Source organism: Lithobates pipiens, unplaced genomic scaffold (assembly GCF_037356315.1).
Source record: "Lithobates pipiens isolate NorthernLeopardFrog02 unplaced genomic scaffold, aLitPip1_a1.2 Scaffold_3, whole genome shotgun sequence".
Classification (NCBI taxonomy): domain Eukaryota; kingdom Metazoa; phylum Chordata; class Amphibia; order Anura; family Ranidae; genus Lithobates; species Lithobates pipiens.
Window position 1 is genome coordinate 37823417 of NW_027507790.1, and position 12431 is coordinate 37835847.

At 48.2% G+C, this 12431-nt stretch overlaps 2 non-coding genes across 2 annotated transcripts; both read right to left on the minus strand.

Annotated features, from left to right (window-relative positions):
• Window positions 1-763: 763 nt before the first annotated feature.
• On the minus strand, window positions 764-905 carry LOC143941794 (U4 spliceosomal RNA). Its single transcript, XR_013264422.1, has one exon. It is a non-coding gene; the product is annotated as a U4 spliceosomal RNA (small nuclear RNA).
• A 10103-nt stretch (window positions 906-11008) lies between these two features.
• LOC143941792 (U4 spliceosomal RNA) lies at window positions 11009-11150 on the minus strand. Its single transcript, XR_013264420.1, has one exon. It is a non-coding gene; the product is annotated as a U4 spliceosomal RNA (small nuclear RNA).
• Between the last annotated feature and the right edge of the window lie 1281 nt (window positions 11151-12431).

Consider the following 12431-nt stretch of genomic DNA (forward strand, 5'->3'; position numbering starts at 1 on the left):
CCCCAACAAAACAAAACGATTCCAGACATCCTTAGATGCTTTGATTGCAGAAAGACAGTATTCCATTTCGTAAGTCTATCGATCCCTCAACCAGAGCTATACCAAACCTCTCCATGCGCAGTACGGGGCAGAAGAAGCTTCGGAAAGTCTCCGAAGATGAACGGCGCCTGCGCCGTGAGTGGAGGTGGTAGCCCCACCATCCAAGCGGACATAGAGTTGTGAAAATTAGAGGGCCCCTTGCGGGCGAGCTTCGCTCGCCACGCTTCGGGTTCGGCCTCGCTGCGCTCGGCTCTTTTATATTCCTACTCTATGTTCACTTGGATGATGGGGATAGAACCTGAAATCACGGCACAGGCGCCGTTTATCCTCGGCCATTTTTGGAATCTGTGTGTGCTGTGTACTGCGCAGTACACAGCGGACACTATCCGATGGGGGACCATATATGATAGGACACCGGCGATGAGATAATCTCTCATTGGACACGCCGATTGTACTGTAAACAGCCGCTGTGACTGGCTGTGTCCAAGTGACATGACCAGCACAGAACTTCCCTGATGTGGGAGCGCGCATTGCGGAAGTAAACAGGAGGATGTCCAGGGACGACCTCCCAGCAATTGGCATCCGCGCTGCAGCTATCTTTTGGCTATAGCACAGATGTCTAGTGCTTAAAACGAAACTACATTGCTAGTAATTTTAACAAAAACATATGCCAGTTTCATTATTAGCAGCATCATTAGTTCTATTCTTGTACCGGATAATTCAGTCTCCTTAGAGACTGTCAAAAATTGTCATTGCCGACTATATTGCAAGTCGTCATGACGGGGTATTGGTAAAAAGTTTTCAATTAGCAATAATCGCGCCTCAGTTAAACTTCATTGGCTACAATACTGCCACTGCGCAAAGCTACCAATAGATGGCAACAGTGAGCACCCTCCTACAGGAACATCGCACTGAGTTCAGGGGGAGTCACATCGGAACGCTTTATTTTCTATCTATTCTATATCTTACTTGTCCTATAAACATTCCATATTACAAATAACACGTGTACACATTTCTTACACCAATCATCTATAACTATCTATATGTAAGACAGGCTGTTTGAGTTACTGCTGCATTGTGGGTATTGTATTCAAATGACTCGTCACACAGCTCCGCCTCCTATTGGTTCTAGGACTGACATTCCCATAGTTCTTTCCTTTCTATTGGTTCCATGAACAGGCTCCAGACAATGCTTCACACACGATATAGAGCAGGGGCCAGCAACCTAAGGCCTGCGACCTGCACCCAGCCCGCCGCCGCTAAATGTCTGGCCTGTCAGTGCCCATGATGACTTCATGTGCACCCGGCATGCAGACATTTTTGCCACTCTCTTCTTCAATGGACAATGTCCAGTATGACAGGGCTGGATAGGGGCAGAAACTGCTGGAGTTAACTTTTACGTATTAAATAGCAGGGCATTGGTTGTCAGACGATCCAAGCAACCAATCACCGGCCTGTTAATGTGAAACATTAACTTCAGAAGTTCCCTCCTTGCCTGCTCAGCAACCACAGCCAGGGACAGACTTGCTGCCCTGGAGCCGCTTTGAGTTGCGGCTGCAGTGCCCCTCTCTCCTCCTATGTATCATGGAACTGGCTGGGTCTGTGTTCGGCGGCGCAGTGCAACAAGGTCCTGCCCCCCCTAGACTGGCTCGTGTAATAGTAGATTAAATCAATGTTCCGCCTATCACACGAGTCGGTCTAGGGGGGCAGGACCTTGTTACAGTGCGGCCGCCGAACACAGACCCAGCCAGCTCTGTGATACACAGGAGGAGATGCCTGGTGTGTGTGTGTGTGTGTGTGTGTGTGTGTGTTACCAGGTGATGGTGAGTCTGTATTAATTGGTACAGTGACGCTGCATTCATGGGCACAGTGAGGGTGCAACGGTGGGAACAGTGAGGCTGAATTAATGCGCACAGAGAGGCTGTATTCACGGATACAGTGTGGCTGCAATGGTGGGCACTTTGGGGCTGCATTCATGGGCACAGTAAAGCTGCATTTGATGGGCAATCGTGCGTGATTGTGTAGACAATGCTCATAAAATGGCACTATCTGGCATGCATGAATGTCCTGACCGACACCCCCCCTTGAATTGCCATCCATGCCAGATCTTCGTGCCTGTTGGTGAGTCTCTTTGAAGAAACATTCCTACAGACCACTTTGCAACAGCTGAAGGGAGGCCTGGAACAGTCTCAACAATGTCCGATGCTCTAATCAACTTGTGGATAGTTTTTTTGATTGAAAATGTATACTTTATTTTGCAAGAAAATATACAAAAAACAAATACTTTGAACATGGTACATTCCACTCTGTACTGCGATGTAGCGCATAAATACACTACATAACAATACAGTTCCAAGCATACAAATAAATTACATTCATCCTGCGGTATGATGCTTGATGTGTTGCGCAGAGTAATAATACCCCGAAACATCACATCATGCATGACGCCGCATTACCCTGAAAACATTACAGAAAACATGTCGGAAAAATCAGGCCATACTGTCATAGTCAAATGGCATTTCAATGAGCAATGGGTGTGATGGGGGGGGGGGGGGGACCGGAGGACGACTGTGGGGGGTGGGTGGACCGGGAGAATATCCTGGGGCTTCCTGCAGTCCTGTTGGGGCCCGGGCCCCCTATACCACCTGTCTGCCTCACGGTCACCCGATGCCTGTAGCCTGAATACCTCTCACAGCACGCCACTCGTTGCCGGCCCCTCCTCTCTTCTCATCCATCCCAGGTGATCTCATGTACAAGCACCTGGGGTGGACAGGAGGGAAGGAGGAGCCGGCAATGAGCGGCGCGCTGTGAAAGGAATCACAGATGTGTCCTCCTGAATCCCCTTCTTGCGGATACAGAGGCTCTCACAGGCCTCCTAGCAGCACAGGCCCTTGGTCCGTGGCCGAATGACCGATGGGTCAGTCCACCCCTGGCACAGGCCATGCATATTTACACATAGAGACCTTTACAGACCAGACCACTACTTCATCAAGGGGGAGCTAAGTTTTCACTGGGGTGAAAATTTTGATGTAGTCCGTTTTGTAGTCCAGGTTGACCTTTGCCACATATATATATGCTATTTTGATATATATATATGTCCAATAAACGACCATTTCCATTGAATTGGTAGCCTTTGTAGGTGCATATTTCTTTGTGGTGTTTTTGTATGGTATTTTTGGAAGCATCTCCTCTTGTGATTTAGGGTATAAACACCATTTCATACCACTCCCAGGATTCATACAATATGGGTGTTTTTGCAGCGAAAATTCCGAATGATACTTTTTTATCAGCCATCCAACATAAGAGTTTCAGATCCAAACTGCCCGGGAGTCATAGACTACAGAACAGAATTTGGAAAAGGAAATCCTACTTGTAGGAGCAAAAAAAACGCACCTAATAATAAAGGAACTGCTGACACTGAACTGAAACCTAGATTACATTATTCTGAACAATTTGTTATTTCTTGTCAAATTTGTTGATTGAATTTTAACAATCAGTATACATAAGTACATATGGCTGGCAGTAGAAGAAAAGATCACATAAATGGTAATAATATCGAGTTATAGTTCCAACATAAACTAAAAGTAGTTTAATTAAAACAATTTTAGCATGGATCTAACTACCGTATTCATTGGCGTATAACATGCACCCCAAGTTTAGGAGGGAATTTTAAGGAAAAAACTTTTTAAGGAAAAAAAATACTTATATTTAAATACCCATCAATGCAGCCTTATCAGTGTCATTTGCAGCCTTGTCCAGTGACATTGATGCCTTGTCAGCGTCACTTCATGTTTAAATATGGCACCGCCGAGATACACATAGCCGGTCCTGTGTATCTCGGTTTCTCTTGCAGTCCTGCCCTATGATGGACATAACACAGGTCCAATGAAGGAACTGACATGAGTGTGAGCCGAGTGCCGCTGATATACACATAGCTGAGTGTACTTGGCTAGGCTGGGCACTGCTCACCGTCACGCCCAGTCCCTGTGTTATGTCCATCATAGGGCGGAACTGGTCGTGACTGTGAGCGGAGCTGAGAGGAGCAGAGCCTAGCCGAGTTCACTCGGCTATGTATTTATATTAGCGCTGCTTGCTCCTTCGCTCACAATCAGCGGGGGATTGGCGTATAACACGCTCCCATGATTTTCCCCTGATTTTAAGGGGAAAAAAGTGCATGTTATACAGCGATAAACACGGTACTCAAAAGATTGCGTCATAGATTGTATAAGAGAGGATAAGACCAACTTAGACCTCAGATAAAAAAATAAATAAAAAAAAGTCTTAATTATCAAAAGTATAGTTTTTAAATAAAAATAAAAAAATTATTATAGAATCTAAAATATTGGAACTATGTACAATTGGTATAATGATAACCAAGGAAATAAAAGTTCTGCTACCGGAACAATATAAAGAGTAAATTGAAAGAGGAGGGAGAGAATAGGGGGGAAAAGTAGAAGAGAGAAAAAAAGATAAAAGAAAAAAGTAATCTTAGGTAGGAGAAAAAATAAAGAAATAAATGAGAGGTAGTAGAGGTCCCCAGGTAGTACATGGTAATAAAGCCTCTGTTTTGGCATGGACCATTACTTGATTGACTCTATGTCCGCCAAATTTTTTTTTTTTTTTTTTAAAGTCAGCAGGTGCAAATACTGCAGCTGCTGACTTTTAGTCCTCATGCACACTGGACGTTAAAATAGCCGCAAGGGGTCTATGCCTGGAAGTGGGTGCAAACAGGGCTGGTGCAAGGATTAGGCGAAACCTCATTTTGCTGCCCCCCACCCTTGGCTTCACCCCCTTTGCCCTGCCCATGTATACCTCACCTTATTAATGCAGCGCCCATCAAATGCAGCCGCACCAGCGCCCATCAAATGCAGCCGCACCAACAGCCAACAAATTCAGTCTCACCAGCGCCCATCAATGCAGCCTCACCAGCGCCCATCAATGAATGTTTGCTTGCTTCCATTCATTTAGGAGTTGGGACACAGACACTGTTCTCTGCCACCGCTGCGCCTCTGACACTATGTGCGGCACTGATGCTGAGACTTAGTTGCTCTCTCCAAAGAGAAGCGAGTAGGAACACCAGTGGCCGGGCACTCTAGGCAGCAAGGCACCCTAGGCGGCTGCCTAGTTTGCCTAGTGGTAGCACCAGCCCTTGGTGAAAATACCTTTATTATACAGGTATCTGCACCCCCTCCCCCCTGAAAGGTGCCAAATGTGACACCGGGGGGGGGGGGATTTTTCGAAAAGCAGAAGTTCCATTTTTGTGTGGACCTCTACTTTAAGGTCAGGGATTTCCAAGCTTTGACAATTGCTTGTTTCGCGGCTGTAGTGATCTGTAATAGGAGTTTGAATTGGCGGTAGGAGGGAGTGGCTGGTGTTAAGTTTAAAAGTGCTATTTATACTTATGTGAAGGGAGGTCAGCCCGGAGGCTCCGCTCAGCCTGCCACAAAAGCCAGCGTATTAAACCCCCGAATGGTCCTTGCTGGTCGGACACCAGTATCAGCCGCTCCTGCACATCACAGCGGATGGACCGCTATCTGTCTCAGCCGCGTTCGTGCTCTGGTTCACGATCGCGGGACGGATCTCCTTCCCCCTCAGGGCAGCAACAGATCCCCAAGATTGCCACCGCACTTCAGCCGCACACTGCCTCACAATGCTCACTGCCGCAGGCCCCACATGGCATAGCGGGAGGCACCGCTCAACGAGGGGATGGACACAACCAGCCCTGGCTGCCAAGCACACACCACACCCCCAGATAGCCTGGCACAGGCAGTGGCTGCATTGTTCTTGCTAACCCTAACAGCTGCAATGGATAAAGCGGTGGCAGAGGGCATGGTGCCACTCCGGATGGAACTGGGGGAGCAGACTAAGAGGCTCAGCGTGGTGGAACAGCGCATCTCGTCCCTGGAGGATGATCAATACAATATGAATACGGCACTCGAGAAGTTCGTACAAGACCAACATCTCCACGATCGCATGGAGGACCTCGAGAATCGCTCAAGGAGGCACAACCTGAGGATCATCGGCCTCCCAGAATCGCACAAGCCTGACACGCTACTTGTATTATGCTCCACCACCATTCCGGCGGCCCTGGGCCTCAATCGGCACTGCACGGTGGAAAGGGCGCATCGCATAGGGACACCATCCCCCGTCAACAAACGACTGCGGCAAGTCATTGCCAAATACCTTAACTACATGGACCGCACGGACATTCTTCAAAGTTTTCGGAAGTCACGCACCGTTGTGGTGGAGGGGCAAAAACTACTGCTCTTCGCGGATTATTCAGTGGAGGTATCATGCAAAAGAAAAGAATTTCAACCGATTTGCGCAGAATTGTTCAAACGGAACATCCGCTTCACCTTGGCCTACCCAGCGACTCTACGGCTTCAAGCCCCGGACGGGACACAGCTTACATTCCAGTCAGCGGACAAGGCCTGCACTTTTCTACGTACGCCCACGACCGCACACTCCACTTCGGACTCCGATGTGGACAAGGTGAGGCAGGGCCCGTAAGAACAACGCAGTCCCCGGAAGGATCCTCCCAAGCACCTGAAGTCTACCTCACCGTCTGATCAACCTGACTTTCGCTGACCTCACAGCTTCTTAGGTAATGGTCGCTTCATGATCTGGGTAAGGCTTTATGGCGCTATGATTGTCCCCCCATTTGCTGATCTTCCTACGCCACTTAGGTAGTGGTGGGGAAATCTCCGCAGCCAGCCCTCACACTAAACTGATGATCATTGTCACTGCTCAACGATTTGTGTTTTGGTTTTATATAGTTCCACAAGGTTCAAGTAGTTTTTCTTGTTAATGTTTTATATGATCATTGTATTTTTTTGTTTTACAGAGTAGCCCTATGCAACTTCTCCATATGGGATCGTTCCTTACCCCCCTCTTCAGCTTGAAATGAGGCAATCATTCATTCTTGGCTGCACTATGTTATGACAGAGACCTGCTCCTGTCCTCTGATCTCCTCCTTCTCCTCTTTTCTCTCTTCATTTTCCCGCATGCTGCGGGCTAGCGTATCTCCGGGTGTTGAAGTTGCATACAGGAAAAAAGATAAGTCTTTGACTGTAGAGTTATCCACCACCCCTCTCACCCTTGTTGCCCTTTTCGCTTGTACTTTATCCCCTACCTGGAGGGAGGAAGGTTCGCGCCTACACTTAAGTTAAAAAGAGTACCCTAAATGCTTATTTTACGTTCCACAGGTCTCACTCTCTTCTAAGCAGTTCAGAGTATTTTGAGCAGCTTACCCTCCCCTCGGGTACAATGCAGCTCCTTCGCGTTTTCTCCTGGAACGTGAAGGGATTGCGCTCTCCTGGGAAAAGGTCGCTAATACTCCACCACTTGAAGAGGCTGAAGGCGGACATTGCTCTACTCCAGGCGACACACCTGGAGGAGCAGGACTTCTCGCGCATGCGTAGGCTTTGGGTGGGCACAGTGCTGGGCTCGGCTTCCCAAGGCCGGAAAGAAGGCACTCTCATTTTACTCCATAAAAATTTGGCCTGCAATGTGATCTCTTCTGACCATGACACAGAGGGCAGGTACATATCCATTCTTATTAAACTTGCAGCTGGCGAGCTTAGGCTGATGCACATATATGCCCCCAATTCCCCTAGTAGGGTATATTTCAGTGACCTAACGATGAACTTGGCCAAAGACCTATATTCTTTACACCTCGTAGGTGGTGACTTCAACCTGACCTACTGCGACAGTGAGGATAAAACTCATGCATCACAACGCCACGTACCATCCCCATAGACACCAGATACGCATCTCTACCACATGACACAAGCCCTGGGGCTAGTAGATGCATGTCGGCTATCCCACCCTCTAGATAGGGAATTCACTTTTTATTCTCCAGTCCACAAGTCGTTTGCTAAACTCAACTATTTTTTCTGCACCCATTCTCTGCTCCCCAAGGTGGGGGACACCAACATTCACGATCTAGTCATTTCAGATCATTCCCCAATCTCAATTACTCTTGACACCCTTAGGCACAACCCGAACCACAGACAATGGAGATTCCCGTTTTATCTAACCCAGAACGCGGCTTTCCACCAGTTTAAGGAAGCATGGATGGAGTATTCGCACAATAACGGCTCCCATAAGGAGAACCCCAACCTATTTTGGGAAGCGGGCAAGGCATTTATGCAAGGGCGGTTGATAGCCTTCACCGCTGCCCACAGGAAGAAAACCCTCGAAAGCTACCAGGCAGCGATCACCTTAGTGAGACAGGCTCACTCCCTACTCCGCACACAAAATACAGAGGACAACCGCAAGGCATGGATAGACGCTAGAAGCTTCTTTGACACGTGGGCTAGTAATGTAGAACAGATGAAAATGTCCTACACTCAGTTACAATATCATGTCCATGGGAACAAAGCTGGAAAACTATTGGCCAGGCTCACCAAGGGGACCTACACCCCCACTCACATTGCTTCCCTGTGTTACCCCGATGGCACCATGGCCACATCTCCTAAAGCTGTCAACAACACTTTGGAAACATTTTTACACTTCTCTCAATGCCCACGAGCCTATGGATCAGTCTTTGGCCTCTCAATGGCTAGACTCTGATTCCTTCCCCCAGATAGCTCCCGATGATTTGGAGATGCTGAATGCCCCGATCACCGAGGAAGAGGTAACCAAAACTGTTAGCGGATTAACAAATGGTAAATCCCCGGGCCCTGATGGCTACACTCCCGAGTTCTATAAGCTACTGCGTGAACACGTAACCCCTACGTTACTGTCTGTATACAATACAATCTGGCAGGGAGGCCCGTACCTCCCAACAGGACATCAAGCCCACATAAAACTTCTAGCCAAGAAGGGTAAAGACCCGCAGGAACCCACATCATACCGGCCCATATCTTTACTCAACGTAGATTCCAAAATCCTGGCCCCTCGCCTAGCGACCATAATGCCCTCACTCATACACCCTGCACAAGCCAGCTTCACCAAAGGCAGATCGGCAGCATCCATCATTAGGAAAGTGCTTTCAGCCCTGGAGTTCGCTAATCAAAGGCCTTCCGACAACATAGCCATACTATTATTGGATGCGGAAAAGGCCTTTGATAACGTGAATTTCCAATGGCTGTCGCGAGTGATGCAAAAATTTGGTATCTCAGGCACTTTTCTGACTTTCATACACACTCTTTACTCTGCACCCACGGCCACGGTGATTGCTGCAGGAGTCCAGTCCAACCCCATATGACTCCACAAAGGTACGAGGCAGGGCTGCCCCCTCTCCCCTCTACTCTTCAACCTGGTCATTGAGCCCCTCTCCTGACACCTCATGAGTTCACCCAACCTTCATGGGATTCCCTTCGGAACGAAAAATCTTCGCGTGGCGTCATTTGCCGATGACATAATCATATTTACCACTTCACCACACACTGACATACCGGTCATTCAGGACATTTTCATCTCATACCGGCAGTGCTCAGGGTTAAAAAAAAACTTCACAAAAAGTCAACTACTACCGCTAGGAAAGACCAGCCATGACTTGCGACTCCCTGTCTCCCCCTTTCGTATTAACCATAAACACATTACCTACTTAGGCATAAACATTGGCAAAGAACCTTCCTCTCTCTAATTGCCAAAATAGAGGGGGAACTGAAGACCTGGGCGAGGTTGCCGCTATCGCTCTTTGGGAGATGCGCCTTGTTTAAAATTATTAGCTTTGCAAGGCTTCTCTATCCACTCCAAACGCTGCCACTGTTATTAAAGCATAAAGATATTCAGATTATCAACAGGGCCCTCACAAACTTCCTGTGGAAAGGGGGCAGACCTAGAATAGCCCTGACTAAATTATACCTCCCAAAGGGTGATGGTGGTGCCGGCCCTACTAACATTAGGGCGTACAACATAGCTTCTTTGCTTAGAAATGGGATGGACTGGATTCTCAGGTCGTCCTGTTACTCCAACTATAATCTGGAGCCAGCAGTGGCTCATCCTCTTGATCTGGCCACGGTTCTTCATAGCAACCTTCGGAGCATCCATACTCACCTTAAACAGAACATTCTACTCAGAGACATGATTGTGGCCTGGAGGGAGACAAGGAGAAAGCTGGGTCTCTCCCCTTTTGTGTCTAGGTTTCTACCGATTCAAAAGAATCCAATGCTCACACTGAGCTTGCAGTATGAACCCTTCTACAAATGGAGGGACAAAGGACTCTTCCTGGCCCACTTCCTCTACCAGGGAGCAGATTGTTCAACTTTGAAACCCTGCGACCGCCTGGCCGTGGAATACAACTTACCTCCCCACCATGCATTCCATGTCATGCAATACACGGATTTCATTGCCAAGACATGCCCCAACAAAACCAAACGATTCCAGACATCCTTAGGATGCTTTGATTGCAGAAAGACAGTATTCCATTTCGGAAGTCTATCGATCCCTCAACCAGAGCTATACCAAACCTTTTCATGCGCAGTACAGGGCCCCTCGTGGGCGAGCTTAGCTCGCCACGCTTCGGGTTCGGCCTCGCTGCGCTCGGCTCTTTTATGTTCCTACTCTATGTTCACTTGGATGGTGGGGATAGAACCTGCAATCACAGCGCAGGCGCCGTTCATCCTCGGTCATTTTTGGAATCTGTGTGTGCCGTGTACTGCGCAGTACACAGCGGACACTATCCGATGGGGGACCATATATGATAGGACACCAGCGATGAGATAATCTCTCATTGGACACGCCGATTGTACTGTAAACAGCCGCTGTGACTGGCTGTGTCCAAGTGACATGGCCAGCACAGAACTTCCCCGATGTGGGAGCGCGCATTGCGGAAGTAAACAGGAGGACGTCCAGGGACGACCTCCCAGCAATTGGCATCCGCGCTGCAGCTATCTTTTGGCTATAACACAGATATCTAGTGCTTAAAACGAAACTACATTGCTAGTAATTTTAACAAAAACATATACCAGTTTCATTATTATCAGCATCATTAGTTCTATTTTTGTACCGGATAATTCAGTCTCCTTAGAGACTGTCAAAAATTGTCATTGCCGGCTATATTGCAAGCCGTCATGACGGGGTATTGGTAAAAAGTTTTCAATTAGCAATAATCGCGCCTCAGTTAAACTTCATTGGCTACAATACTGCCACTGCGCAAAGCTACCAATAGATGGCAACAGTGAGCACCCTCCTACAGGAACATCGCACTGAGTTCAGGGGGAGTCACATCGGAACGCTTTATTTTCTATCTATTCTATATCTTACTTGTCCTATAAACATTCCATATTACAAATAACACGTGTACACATTTCTTACACCAATCATCTATAACTATATGTAAGACAGGCTGTTTGAGTTACTGCTGCATTGTGGGTATTGTATTCAAATGACTCGTCACACAGCTCCGCCTCCTATTGGTTCTAGGACTGACCTTCCCACAGTTCTTTCCTTTCTATTGGTTCCATGAACAGGCTCCAGACAATGCTTCATACACACGATATAGAGCAGGGGCCAGCAACCTAAGGCCTGCGACCTGCACCAAGCCCGCCGCCGCTAAATGTCTGGCCTGTCAGTGCCCATGATGACTTCATGTGCACCCAGCATGCAGACGGTTTTGCCGCTCTCTTCTTCAATGGACAATGGCCAGTATCACAGGGCTGGATGGGGGCAGAAACTGCTGGAGTTAACTTTTACGCATTAAATAGCAGGGCATTGGTTGTCGGACGATCCAAGCAACCAATCACCGGCCTTTTAATGTGAAACATTAAATTCAGAAGTTCCCCCCTTGCCTGCTCAGCAACCACAGCCAGGGACAGACTGGCTGCCCTGGGGCCGCTTTGAGTTGCGGCTGCAGTGCCCCCCTCTCCTCCTGTTTATCATGGAGCTGGCTGGGTCTGTGTTGGGCGGCGCAGTGCAACAAGGTCCTGCCCCCCCCAGACTGGCTCGTGTAATAGTAGATTAAATCAATGTTCCGCCTATCACACGAGTCAGTCTGAGGGGCAGGGCCTTGTTACAGTGCAGCCGCCGAACACAGACCCAGCCAGCTCTGTGATACACAGGAGGAGATGCCTGCTGTGTGTGTGTGTGTGTGTGTTACCAGGTGATGGCGAGTCTATATTAATTGGTACAGTGACGCTGCATTCATGGGCACAGAGAGGCTGCATTCACGGATACAGTGTGGCTGCAATGGTGGGCACTTTGGGGCTGCATTCATGGGCACAGTAAAGCTGCATTTGATGGGCAATCGTGCGCGATTGTGTAGACAGGGCCCCAGTACACTGTATTGCCCGGGGGCCTATAATGCTCATAAAATGGCACTATATGGCATGCATGAATGTCCTGACCGACACCCCCCTTGAATTGTCATCCATGTGAGATCTTTGTGCCTGTTGGTGAGTCTCTTTGAAGAAACATTCCTCCAGACCACTTTGCAACAGCTGAAG